The 13,012-nt window shown below is 42.1% G+C and overlaps 7 non-coding genes across 7 annotated transcripts; all 7 read right to left on the bottom strand.

The window, feature by feature from the left end:
- Positions 1–1,077: 1,077 nt before the first annotated feature.
- Positions 1,078–1,196, bottom strand: LOC126254645 (U5 spliceosomal RNA). The gene has a single exon (XR_007546303.1). It is a non-coding gene; the product is annotated as a U5 spliceosomal RNA (small nuclear RNA).
- Positions 1,197–2,149: 953 nt separating this feature from the next.
- Positions 2,150–2,356, bottom strand: LOC126254421 (small nucleolar RNA U3). Its single transcript, XR_007546111.1, has one exon. It is a non-coding gene; the product is annotated as a small nucleolar RNA U3 (small nucleolar RNA).
- A 2,391-nt stretch (positions 2,357–4,747) lies between these two features.
- On the bottom strand, positions 4,748–4,866 carry LOC126254644 (U5 spliceosomal RNA). Its single transcript, XR_007546302.1, has one exon. It is a non-coding gene; the product is annotated as a U5 spliceosomal RNA (small nuclear RNA).
- Positions 4,867–5,819: 953 nt separating this feature from the next.
- LOC126254420 (small nucleolar RNA U3) lies at positions 5,820–6,026 on the bottom strand. The gene has a single exon (XR_007546110.1). It is a non-coding gene; the product is annotated as a small nucleolar RNA U3 (small nucleolar RNA).
- Positions 6,027–8,422: 2,396 nt separating this feature from the next.
- LOC126254643 (U5 spliceosomal RNA) lies at positions 8,423–8,541 on the bottom strand. The gene has a single exon (XR_007546301.1). It is a non-coding gene; the product is annotated as a U5 spliceosomal RNA (small nuclear RNA).
- Positions 8,542–9,494: 953 nt separating this feature from the next.
- LOC126254419 (small nucleolar RNA U3) lies at positions 9,495–9,701 on the bottom strand. Its single transcript, XR_007546109.1, has one exon. It is a non-coding gene; the product is annotated as a small nucleolar RNA U3 (small nucleolar RNA).
- Positions 9,702–12,119: 2,418 nt separating this feature from the next.
- Positions 12,120–12,238, bottom strand: LOC126254614 (U5 spliceosomal RNA). The gene has a single exon (XR_007546276.1). It is a non-coding gene; the product is annotated as a U5 spliceosomal RNA (small nuclear RNA).
- Between the last annotated feature and the right edge of the window lie 774 nt (positions 12,239–13,012).

Raw genomic sequence — 13,012 nt, 5'->3', positions numbered from 1 at the left:
ATGAATGGATTCTGGTAAAAGAGCATTAAAAAAACGAACAGCCTGATCAAAGTGATTATCTGCACATCCTCTGCCAATAACATGTCACTCTATACCCGAGGGAAACTAAAATGCAGGGAAAGGAGCTTTGTTGTGACCACTGTGTCGGTATTTCATCATTTACTGACCAAAGTCTTCTCAAGCCAAGTATGCACCAGCTCTGTGTATGGCTGGGTCAATCAAGAGCCCCTATCAATTTTACTTAAAAGACAAGCAGCATCAACAACTCACAGGAGGCACTGAACATTTTTACCATTATCTGCACCACCTTCCACTGATTTATTGAAGAAGAAACTGCAAAGTCTGGCCAATTTTGTACACAAGTAATCTTGAAAACATTGGAGTCAACAGCAGATACATAGTTTCCAAGACTGTAGCAAGGAACAACCCTTCAATTTCAAGATTTATCTCTCACTGAGACACATCATACCCAAACTACACCTAGCAGGAAATTGCTACTCAATTCATTTCTAGCTATCTATGTCATATTCAACAACTGTCTCTTTCTCACCTAAATCTTCTACAAAACTGAGTACACTGTTATGAACAAAGAACCAATGCCACATTATGGCAACAAGCCAGTGCCACTAATATCCACTCTATTGAAAACAATTGAAATACTCATCCTGCCCAACTAACCACCATCTTCAGCCCAAATCTCACTCACATCATACCTACAAATCACAAACTTCTGCGGTAAAAATTATTTTGGCTTTCAAAACAAAATCTACTTATCACATACCAGTATTTATTACAAAGACAATCATTCATCATTCACTTCCAAATATCAGCTTATATGCTGTTGTGCAACTGCAGTGCAAGTAAACATTCTCAAATCATCTACAACTGAGGTACGGAAAGGGTTCACCAAGAGTTTGCAGGACAATAAATAGCTCTGTCCCCCTCTCTCTCTCTCTACACAATCGTCTAACACACTGCACGCCATTTCAGGCCAAACGTGATCCGCTAATTCACGCCCTTCATTCTCACAACACAATCTACCTCTTGCTACTCACATTACGTTTTACTTGTGATTGTGGCTCAGCAATAGCCGAGCACTACAAAAAATACCTTCTAGACTCATTTAATGTTCCCCTCCACGGAAATCTTTAGTAAAAGGCGAAAGATTTATTCGGTTTGAAGGGAAACCAGAGTGCCGATCAACGCCCTCACTTCAATACTTATGGCTGCTTCTCTATTACTTCTCCGCGAGAACGCCGAAAATTCTTGCCGTCTTGTCTACTTCTCTACCGTCAACAGACTTCCAGTGTCATGCAAGCACACACCCCAAACTAACTGTCAACGCTGAAATAAGTGTCTGCCAACTGTCGTCGCTATTACTCTTTAGATAACTATTTTCATCATTTCTGTCACCATTCAAGCTGCTTCATTACCTCACCTGCCGACAGATGGCAGCACGCATAATTCCTGTCGGCGACCCACCGTCCGACATACAACGTCCGACACACAACTGCCCGCACTGCTCTGCATCTAACACTAATCTCTCTCCTCCCCACCACACTCGTTCACTCAAAAAACTGACAACTAGATAGTTCTTTGTACGCAAAACTAGGCCACATCACACGCAACGTGTATGTAGATGTATGGTGCAAGGGAAATATCCCCCTGCTCCCACACAACTAATTAATACTAGTTGACAACAGAAATAAAATTTCTGTCGATAGTATTTGAACCAGTCTTATTCATTTGCGAATTTCATGCATTCCTTCTTGCAGATAACACTGCCTTGCAAATCACTCAATTCATGTTTGCTAGCCAAACGTGCTCCTCCTAAATGTTTCGTACATCATGCATTAGTGGTGATTATCGAGACTGTGTTGTGTGTCAGCTTTTTATGGTCATCAATTGCACTCTTCTTGTGTTGCTCACTCATTCTTGTAACTCAAAAGTACGTCGTTGTCATCCAAGCCTAGCACTTGGAGCAGGCCAAATCAAATGGCTCGTCCCCGTGCCACTCGAGAAACTTCCACGAGGCTTTCATGACATGTCGCAATCGAAGTCTTTCCACAACCTGTAGCGACATTTCTGCAACGACGCGGGTCCCGATACCAACAGTATGACTTATGCTTCTAATCTATATAATAAAACCACCACTCGGAAAGCGCTATTCCCTTCCCACATCCCTCAGAATGTGGTGAACGATCATCGATTACAACCAAGATGCGATGAATCTTGATCGCAAGCCTCACGCTCAGGGAGAGTGCTACCACTCATCATCGTGGTTACGTCTACTCCAGCGTTGAACTAGAGAGAGTTGAAGACATACTACAGAAATGATCCTGTGAAGTATGATCTTGCTTGCAAGCTATCACCGCTCGCTACTTATGCCACGAGACCGTCAACACGCCCTACGAGAATACGACACATTCTTCACATTTCGCGATTTACTTATCGAAGAATTTCTTAAGCTCAGACATTCTGCAAAGAACCTACTTCTACCCTTACTTGGCCGCAATGATCTCACTCGGCTATTTTTGTGCGCTACCAGTGCTTCTTGCGTTCCGAAATGAGAGACCATTGCCTCAGGCGAGACTGTATGTAAACACCGCTTGCACCTCCGGCCGCTAGATGGGGGCCTGGGGCACATACAGTAGCTTTCTATGGCGCAAGCAGACATGCCAAATAGCCACTGAAAGAGAAACACACAAGAGGGCATTCATAGGACTCTTGTGCTTTCTTTAAAACCGCCTCTCTCTTCGAAAATTTTCGCACCGCACTAGCTTATTCACCTCACCCTAACAGTGCGAACTCTTGTCGATATTTGGCCACTTTCATGCATACTTCCTCTTTCGTTTCACTTTGCGTCTTACTTGATACCCGCCCAAGAGCTGCTGATATACAATACTCGCAATAAATGTGTTTCTCTCTGTACCTCTCGTCGCCTATCACGAGTATTGCTTCTCCTCACATGGCAATTATGAAAACACCCACAGCTAAACAAACACTTCCTTCAAGCGCCACGTCCATACTATCAATCATACACTACTAATTTCACAGCTACTTGCTCCACTAATACATTTCTTATGTCTACTGTTAAACAGATGAAGAATCAAAGTATACAACAAGTCCCTATGAACATCACTGTCAGGACATTTTACAGACCTACGCATACCATGCCAATCTTTATGCTTCAACTATGATGGCCCATGTGCTATGAATAAAGAAATTTCTCATAAAATAACAAATAATCTTACAACTATACAAATACTCCGACAAGCTCCTTACTAAAATGCTAGATGTTTAGCAATCCCCCCCATCATCTCAGAATAATCTCAAGCAGTGCTTTCATCCCATGAGCACTTCTTTGCAAACAAAACCACAAACTACTTTTTATACTAGCTTCCTTGTCACAGTGAACAGGGAACTAATGCTAGTGCCTCAGTTTACTAAAAAGCTTTTTTCGCTTGCAACATATAAACTACCAACTTGAACCTCTGGGATTTTCAAACACACACACACACACAGAAAACTTAATTCCACAGAAATTTAGGAGTAACAGTGGTTACCTCACATTTTCATACATACTCAAATAGCTACTTCTGTGCACTTCACACAATGTTCTCATCGTGTTCCAACAGAGAACACACTAATCACTATGAATGGATTCTGGTAAAAGAGCATTAAAAAAAACGAACAGCCTGATCAAAGTGATTATCTGCACATCCTCTGCCAATAACATGTCACTCTATACCCGAGGGAAACTAAAATGCAGGGAAAGGAGCTTTGTTGTGACCACTGTGTCGGTATTTCATCATTTACTGACCAAAGTCTTCTCAAGCCAAGTATGCACCAGCTCTGTGTATGGCTGGGTCAATCAAGAGCCCCTATCAATTTTACTTAAAAGACAAGCAGCATCAACAACTCACAGGAGGCACTGAACATTTTTACCATTATCTGCACCACCTTCCACTGATTTATTGAAGAAGAAACTGCAAAGTCTGGCCAATTTTGTACACAAGTAATCTTGAAAACATTGGAGTCAACAGCAGATACATAGTTTCCAAGACTGTAGCAAGGAACAACCCTTCAATTTCAAGATTTATCTCTCACTGAGACACATCATACCCAAACTACACCTAGCAGGAAATTGCTACTCAATTCATTTCTAGCTATCTATGTCATATTCAACAACTGTCTCTTTCTCACCTAAATCTTCTACAAAACTGAGTACACTGTTATGAACAAAGAACCAATGCCACATTATGGCAACAAGCCAGTGCCACTAATATCCACTCTATTGAAAACAATTGAAATACTCATCCTGCCCAACTAACCACCATCTTCAGCCCAAATCTCACTCACATCATACCTACAAATCACAAACTTCTGCGGTAAAAATTATTTTGGCTTTCAAAACAAAATCTACTTATCACATACCAGTATTTATTACAAAGACAATCATTCATCATTCACTTCCAAATATCAGCTTATATGCTGTTGTGCAACTGCAGTGCAAGTAAACATTCTCAAATCATCTACAACTGAGGTACGGAAAGGGTTCACCAAGAGTTTGCAGGACAATAAATAGCTCTGCCCCCCTCTACCCCCCCCCCCCTCTCTCTCTCTACACAATCGTCTAACACACTGCACGCCATTTCAGGCCAAACGTGATCCGCTAATCCACGCCCTTCATTCTCACAACACAATCTACCTCTTGCTACTCACATTACGTTTTACTTGTGATTGTGGCTCAGCAATAGCCGAGCACTACAAAAAATACCTTCTAGACTCATTTAATGTTCCCCTCCACGGAAATCTTTAGTAAAAGGCGAAAGATTTATTCGGTTTGAAGGGAAACCAGAGTGCCGATCAACGCCCTCACTTCAATACTTATGGCTGCTTCTCTATTACTTCTCCGCGAGAACGCCGAAAATTCTTGCCGTCTTGTCTACTTCTCTACCGTCAACAGACTTCCAGTGTCATGCAAGCACACACCCCAAACTAACTGTCAACGCTGAAATAAGTGTCTGCCAACTGTCGTCGCTATTACTCTTTAGATAACTATTTTCATCATTTCTGTCACCATTCAAGCTGCTTCATTACCTCACCTGCCGACAGATGGCAGCACGCATAATTCCTGTCGGCGACCCACCGTCCGACATACAACGTCCGACACACAACTGCCCGCACTGCTCTGCATCTAACACTAATCTCTCTCCTCCCCACCACACTCGTTCACTCAAAAAACTGACAACTAGATAGTTCTTTGTACGCAAAACTAGGCCACATCACACGCAACGTGTATGTAGATGTATGGTGCAAGGGAAATATCCCCCTGCTCCCACACAACTAATTAATACTAGTTGACAACAGAAATAAAATTTCTGTCGATAGTATTTGAACCAGTCTTATTCATTTGCGAATTTCATGCATTCCTTCTTGCAGATAACACTGCCTTGCAAATCACTCAATTCATGTTTGCTAGCCAAACGTGCTCCTCCTAAATGTTTCGTACATCATGCATTAGTGGTGATTATCGAGACTGTGTTGTGTGTCAGCTTTTTATGGTCATCAATTGCACTCTTCTTGTGTTGCTCACTCATTCTTGTAACTCAAAAGTACGTCGTTGTCATCCAAGCCTAGCACTTGGAGCAGGCCAAATCAAATGGCTCGTCCCCGTGCCACTCGAGAAACTTCCACGAGGCTTTCATGACATGTCGCAATCGAAGTCTTTCCACAACCTGTAGCGACATTTCTGCAACGACGCGGGTCCCGATACCAACAGTATGACTTATGCTTCTAATCTATATAATAAAACCACCACTCGGAAAGCGCTATTCCCTTCCCACATCCCTCAGAATGTGGTGAACGATCATCGATTACAACCAAGATGCGATGAATCTTGATCGCAAGCCTCACGCTCAGGGAGAGTGCTACCACTCATCATCGTGGTTACGTCTACTCCAGCGTTGAACTAGAGAGAGTTGAAGACATACTACAGAAATGATCCTGTGAAGTATGATCTTGCTTGCAAGCTATCACCGCTCGCTACTTATGCCACGAGACCGTCAACACGCCCTACGAGAATACGACACATTCTTCACATTTCGCGATTTACTTATCGAAGAATTTCTTAAGCTCAGACATTCTGCAAAGAACCTACTTCTACCCTTACTTGGCCGCAATGATCTCACTCGGCTATTTTTGTGCGCTACCAGTGCTTCTTGCGTTCCGAAATGAGAGACCATTGCCTCAGGCGAGACTGTATGTAAACACCGCTTGCACCTCCGGCCGCTAGATGGGGGCCTGGGGCACATACAGTAGCTTTCTATGGCGCAAGCAGACATGCCAAATAGCCACTGAAAGAGAAACACACAAGAGGGCATTCATAGGACTCTTGTGCTTTCTTTAAAACCGCCTCTCTCTTCGAAAATTTTCGCACCGCACTAGCTTATTCACCTCACCCTAACAGTGCGAACTCTTGTCGATATTTGGCCACTTTCATGCATACTTCCTCTTTCGTTTCACTTTGCGTCTTACTTGATACCCGCCCAAGAGCTGCTGATATACAATACTCGCAATAAATGTGTTTCTCTCTGTACCTCTCGTCGCCTATCACGAGTATTGCTTCTCCTCACATGGCAATTATGAAAACACCCACAGCTAAACAAACACTTCCTTCAAGCGCCACGTCCATACTATCAATCATACACTACTAATTTCACAGCTACTTGCTCCACTAATACATTTCTTATGTCTACTGTTAAACAGATGAAGAATCAAAGTATACAACAAGTCCCTATGAACATCACTGTCAGGACATTTTACAGACCTACGCATACCATGCCAATCTTTATGCTTCAACTATGATGGCCCATGTGCTATGAATAAAGAAATTTCTCATAAAATAACAAATAATCTTACAACTATACAAATACTCCGACAAGCTCCTTACTAAAATGCTAGATGTTTAGCAATCCCCCCCATCATCTCAGAATAATCTCAAGCAGTGCTTTCATCCCATGAGCACTTCTTTGCAAACAAAACCACAAACTACTTTTTATACTAGCTTCCTTGTCACAGTGAACAGGGAACTAATGCTAGTGCCTCAGTTTACTAAAAAGCTTTTTTCGCTTGCAACATATAAACTACCAACTTGAACCTCTGGGATTTTCAAACACACACACACACACACACACAGAAAACTTAATTCCACAGAAATTTAGGAGTAACAGTGGTTACCTCACATTTTCATACATACTCAAATAGCTACTTCTGTGCACTTCACACAATGTTCTCATCGTGTTCCAACAGAGAACACACTAATCACTATGAATGGATTCTGGTAAAAGAGCATTAAAAAAACGAACAGCCTGATCAAAGTGATTATCTGCACATCCTCTGCCAATAACATGTCACTCTATACCCGAGGGAAACTAAAATGCAGGGAAAGGAGCTTTGTTGTGACCACTGTGTCGGTATTTCATCATTTACTGACCAAAGTCTTCTCAAGCCAAGTATGCACCAGCTCTGTGTATGGCTGGGTCAATCAAGAGCCCCTATCAATTTTACTTAAAAGACAAGCAGCATCAACAACTCACAGGAGGCACTGAACATTTTTACCATTATCTGCACCACCTTCCACTGATTTATTGAAGAAGAAACTGCAAAGTCTGGCCAATTTTGTACACAAGTAATCTTGAAAACATTGGAGTCAACAGCAGATACATAGTTTCCAAGACTGTAGCAAGGAACAACCCTTCAATTTCAAGATTTATCTCTCACTGAGACACATCATACCCAAACTACACCTAGCAGGAAATTGCTACTCAATTCATTTCTAGCTATCTATGTCATATTCAACAACTGTCTCTTTCTCACCTAAATCTTCTACAAAACTGAGTACACTGTTATGAACAAAGAACCAATGCCACATTATGGCAACAAGCCAGTGCCACTAATATCCACTCTATTGAAAACAATTGAAATACTCATCCTGCCCAACTAACCACCATCTTCAGCCCAAATCTCACTCACATCATACCTACAAATCACAAACTTCTGCGGTAAAAATTATTTTGGCTTTCAAAACAAAATCTACTTATCACATACCAGTATTTATTACAAAGACAATCATTCATCATTCACTTCCAAATATCAGCTTATATGCTGTTGTGCAACTGCAGTGCAAGTAAACATTCTCAAATCATCTACAACTGAGGTACGGAAAGGGTTCACCAAGAGTTTGCAGGACAATAAATAGCTCTGCCCCCCTCTACCCCCCCCCCTCTCTCTCTCTCTACACAATCGTCTAACACACTGCACGCCATTTCAGGCCAAACGTGATCCGCTAATTCACGCCCTTCATTCTCACAACACAATCTACCTCTTGCTACTCACATTACGTTTTACTTGTGATTGTGGCTCAGCAATAGCCGAGCACTACAAAAAATACCTTCTAGACTCATTTAATGTTCCCCTCCACGGAAATCTTTAGTAAAAGGCGAAAGATTTATTCGGTTTGAAGGGAAACCAGAGTGCCGATCAACGCCCTCACTTCAATACTTATGGCTGCTTCTCTATTACTTCTCCGCGAGAACGCCGAAAATTCTTGCCGTCTTGTCTACTTCTCTACCGTCAACAGACTTCCAGTGTCATGCAAGCACACACCCCAAACTAACTGTCAACGCTGAAATAAGTGTCTGCCAACTGTCGTCGCTATTACTCTTTAGATAACTATTTTCATCATTTCTGTCACCATTCAAGCTGCTTCATTACCTCACCTGCCGACAGATGGCAGCACGCATAATTCCTGTCGGCGACCCACCGTCCGACATACAACGTCCGACACACAACTGCCCGCACTGCTCTGCATCTAACACTAATCTCTCTCCTCCCCACCACACTCGTTCACTCAAAAAACTGACAACTAGATAGTTCTTTGTACGCAAAACTAGGCCACATCACACGCAACGTGTATGTAGATGTATGGTGCAAGGGAAATATCCCCCTGCTCCCACACAACTAATTAATACTAGTTGACAACAGAAATAAAATTTCTGTCGATAGTATTTGAACCAGTCTTATTCATTTGCGAATTTCATGCATTCCTTCTTGCAGATAACACTGCCTTGCAAATCACTCAATTCATGTTTGCTAGCCAAACGTGCTCCTCCTAAATGTTTCGTACATCATGCATTAGTGGTGATTATCGAGACTGTGTTGTGTGTCAGCTTTTTATGGTCATCAATTGCACTCTTCTTGTGTTGCTCACTCATTCTTGTAACTCAAAAGTACGTCGTTGTCATCCAAGCCTAGCACTTGGAGCAGGCCAAATCAAATGGCTCGTCCCCGTGCCACTCGAGAAACTTCCACGAGGCTTTCATGACATGTCGCAATCGAAGTCTTTCCACAACCTGTAGCGACATTTCTGCAACGACGCGGGTCCCGATACCAACAGTATGACTTATGCTTCTAATCTATATAATAAAACCACCACTCGGAAAGCGCTATTCCCTTCCCACATCCCTCAGAATGTGGTGAACGATCATCGATTACAACCAAGATGCGATGAATCTTGATCGCAAGCCTCACGCTCAGGGAGAGTGCTACCACTCATCATCGTGGTTACGTCTACTCCAGCGTTGAACTAGAGAGAGTTGAAGACATACTACAGAAATGATCCTGTGAAGTATGATCTTGCTTGCAAGCTATCACCGCTCGCTACTTATGCCACGAGACCGTCAACACGCCCTACGAGAATACGACACATTCTTCACATTTCGCGATTTACTTATCGAAGAATTTCTTAAGCTCAGACATTCTGCAAAGAACCTACTTCTACCCTTACTTGGCCGCAATGATCTCACTCGGCTATTTTTGTGCGCTACCAGTGCTTCTTGCGTTCCGAAATGAGAGACCATTGCCTCAGGCGAGACTGTATGTAAACACCGCTTGCACCTCCGGCCGCTAGATGGGGGCCTGGGGCACATACAGTAGCTTTCTATGGCGCAAGCAGACATGCCAAATAGCCACTGAAAGAGAAACACACAAGAGGGCATTCATAGGACTCTTGTGCTTTCTTTAAAACCGCCTCTCTCTTCGAAAATTTTCGCACCGCACTAGCTTATTCACCTCACCCTAACAGTGCGAACTCTTGTCGATATTTGGCCACTTTCATGCATACTTCCTCTTTCGTTTCACTTTGCGTCTTACTTGATACCCGCCCAAGAGCTGCTGATATACAATACTCGCAATAAATGTGTTTCTCTCTGTACCTCTCGTCGCCTATCACGAGTATTGCTTCTCCTCACATGGCAATTATGAAAACACCCACAGCTAAACAAACACTTCCTTCAAGCGCCACGTCCATACTATCAATCATACACTACTAATTTCACAGCTACTTGCTCCACTAATACATTTCTTATGTCTACTGTTAAACAGATGAAGAATCAAAGTATACAACAAGTCCCTATGAACATCACTGTCAGGACATTTTACAGACCTACGCATACCATGCCAATCTTTATGCTTCAACTATGATGGCCCATGTGCTATGAATAAAGAAATTTCTCATAAAATAACAAATAATCTTACAACTATACAAATACTCCGACAAGCTCCTTACTAAAATGCTAGATGTTTAGCAATCCCCCCCATCATCTCAGAATAATCTCAAGCAGTGCTTTCATCCCATGAGCACTTCTTTGCAAACAAAACCACAAACTACTTTTTATACTAGCTTCCTTGTCACAGTGAACAGGGAACTAATGCTAGTGCCTCAGTTTACTAAAAAGCTTTTTTCGCTTGCAACATATAAACTACCAACTTGAACCTCTGGGATTTTCAACACACACACACACACACACACACACACACAGAAAACTTAATTCCACAGAAATTTAGGAGTAACAGTGGTTACCTCACATTTTCATACATACTCAAATAGCTACTTCTGTGCACTTCACACAATGTTCTCATCGTGTTCCAACAGAGAACACACTAATCACTATGAATGGATTCTGGTAAAAGAGCATTAAAAAAACGAACAGCCTGATCAAAGTGATTATCTGCACATCCTCTGCCAATAACATGTCACTCTATACCCGAGGGAAACTAAAATGCAGGGAAAGGAGCTTTGTTGTGACCACTGTGTCGGTATTTCATCATTTACTGACCAAAGTCTTCTCAAGCCAAGTATGCACCAGCTCTGTGTATGGCTGGGTCAATCAAGAGCCCCTATCAATTTTACTTAAAAGACAAGCAGCATCAACAACTCACAGGAGGCACTGAACATTTTTACCATTATCTGCACCACCTTCCACTGATTTATTGAAGAAGAAACTGCAAAGTCTGGCCAATTTTGTACACAAGTAATCTTGAAAACATTGGAGTCAACAGCAGATACATAGTTTCCAAGACTGTAGCAAGGAACAACCCTTCAATTTCAAGATTTATCTCTCACTGAGACACATCATACCCAAACTACACCTAGCAGGAAATTGCTACTCAATTCATTTCTAGCTATCTATGTCATATTCAACAACTGTCTCTTTCTCACCTAAATCTTCTACAAAACTGAGTACACTGTTATGAACAAAGAACCAATGCCACATTATGGCAACAAGCCAGTGCCACTAATATCCACTCTATTGAAAACAATTGAAATACTCATCCTGCCCAACTAACCACCATCTTCAGCCCAAATCTCACTCACATCATACCTACAAATCACAAACTTCTGCGGTAAAAATTATTTTGGCTTTCAAAACAAAATCTACTTTTGGCTTTCAAAACAAAATCTACTTATCACATACCAGTATTTATTACAAAGACAATCATTCATCATTCACTTCCAAATATCAGCTTATATGCTGTTGTGCAACTGCAGTGCAAGTAAACATTCTCAAATCATCTACAACTGAGGTACGGAAAGGGTTCACCAAGAGTTTGCAGGACAATAAATAGCTCTGTCCCCCCCTCTCTCACTCTCTCTACACAATCGTCTAACACACTGCACGCCATTTCAGGCCAAACGTGATCCGCTAATCCACGCCCTTCATTCTCACAACACAATCTACCTCTTGCTACTCACATTACGTTTTACTTGAGATTGTGGCTCAGCAATAGCCGAGCACTACAAAAAATACCTTCTAGACTCATTTAATGTTCCCCTCCACGGAAATCTTTAGTAAAAGGCGAAAGATTTATTCGTTTTGAAGGGAAACCAGAGTGCCGATCAACGCCCTCACTTCAATACTTATGGCTGCTTCTCTATTACTTCTCCGCGAGAACGCCGAAAATTCTTGCCGTCTTGTCTACTTCTACACCGTCAACAGACTTCCAGTGTCATGCAAGCACACACCCCAAACTAACTGTCAACGCTGAAATACGTGTCTGCCAAATGTCGTCGCTATTACTCTTTAGATAACTATTTTCATCATTTCTGTCACCATTCAAGCTGCTTCATTACCTCACCTGCCGACAGATGGCAGCACGCATAATTCCTGTCGGCGACCCACGTCCGACATACAACGTCCGACACACAACTGCCCGCACTGCTCTGCATCTAACACTAATCTCTCTCGTTCACTCAAAAAACTGACAACTAGATAGTTCTTTGTACGCAAAACTAGGCCACATCACACGCAACGTGTATGTAGATGTATGGTGCAAGGGAAATATCCCCCTGCTCCCACACAACTAATTAATACTAGTTGACAACAGAAATAAAATTTCTGTCGATAGTATTTGAACCAGTCTTATTCATTTGCGAATTTCATGCATTCCTTCTTGCAGATTACACTGCCTTGCAAATCACTCAATTCATGTTTGCTAGCCAAACGTGCTCCTCCTAAATGTTTCGTACATCATGCATTAGTGGTGATTATCAAGACTGTGTTGTGTGTCAGCTTTTTATGGTCATCAATTGCACTCTTCTTGTGTTGCTCACTCATTCTTGTAACTCAAAAGTACGTCGTTGTCATCCAAGCCTAGCACTTGGAGCAGG

Source organism: Schistocerca nitens, chromosome 4, assembly GCF_023898315.1.
Source record: "Schistocerca nitens isolate TAMUIC-IGC-003100 chromosome 4, iqSchNite1.1, whole genome shotgun sequence".
NCBI classification, from domain to species: Eukaryota; Metazoa; Arthropoda; class Insecta; order Orthoptera; family Acrididae; genus Schistocerca; species Schistocerca nitens.
Note: the sequence above shows the minus strand (reverse complement) of the source record. Positions and strands in the feature narration are given on the sequence as shown.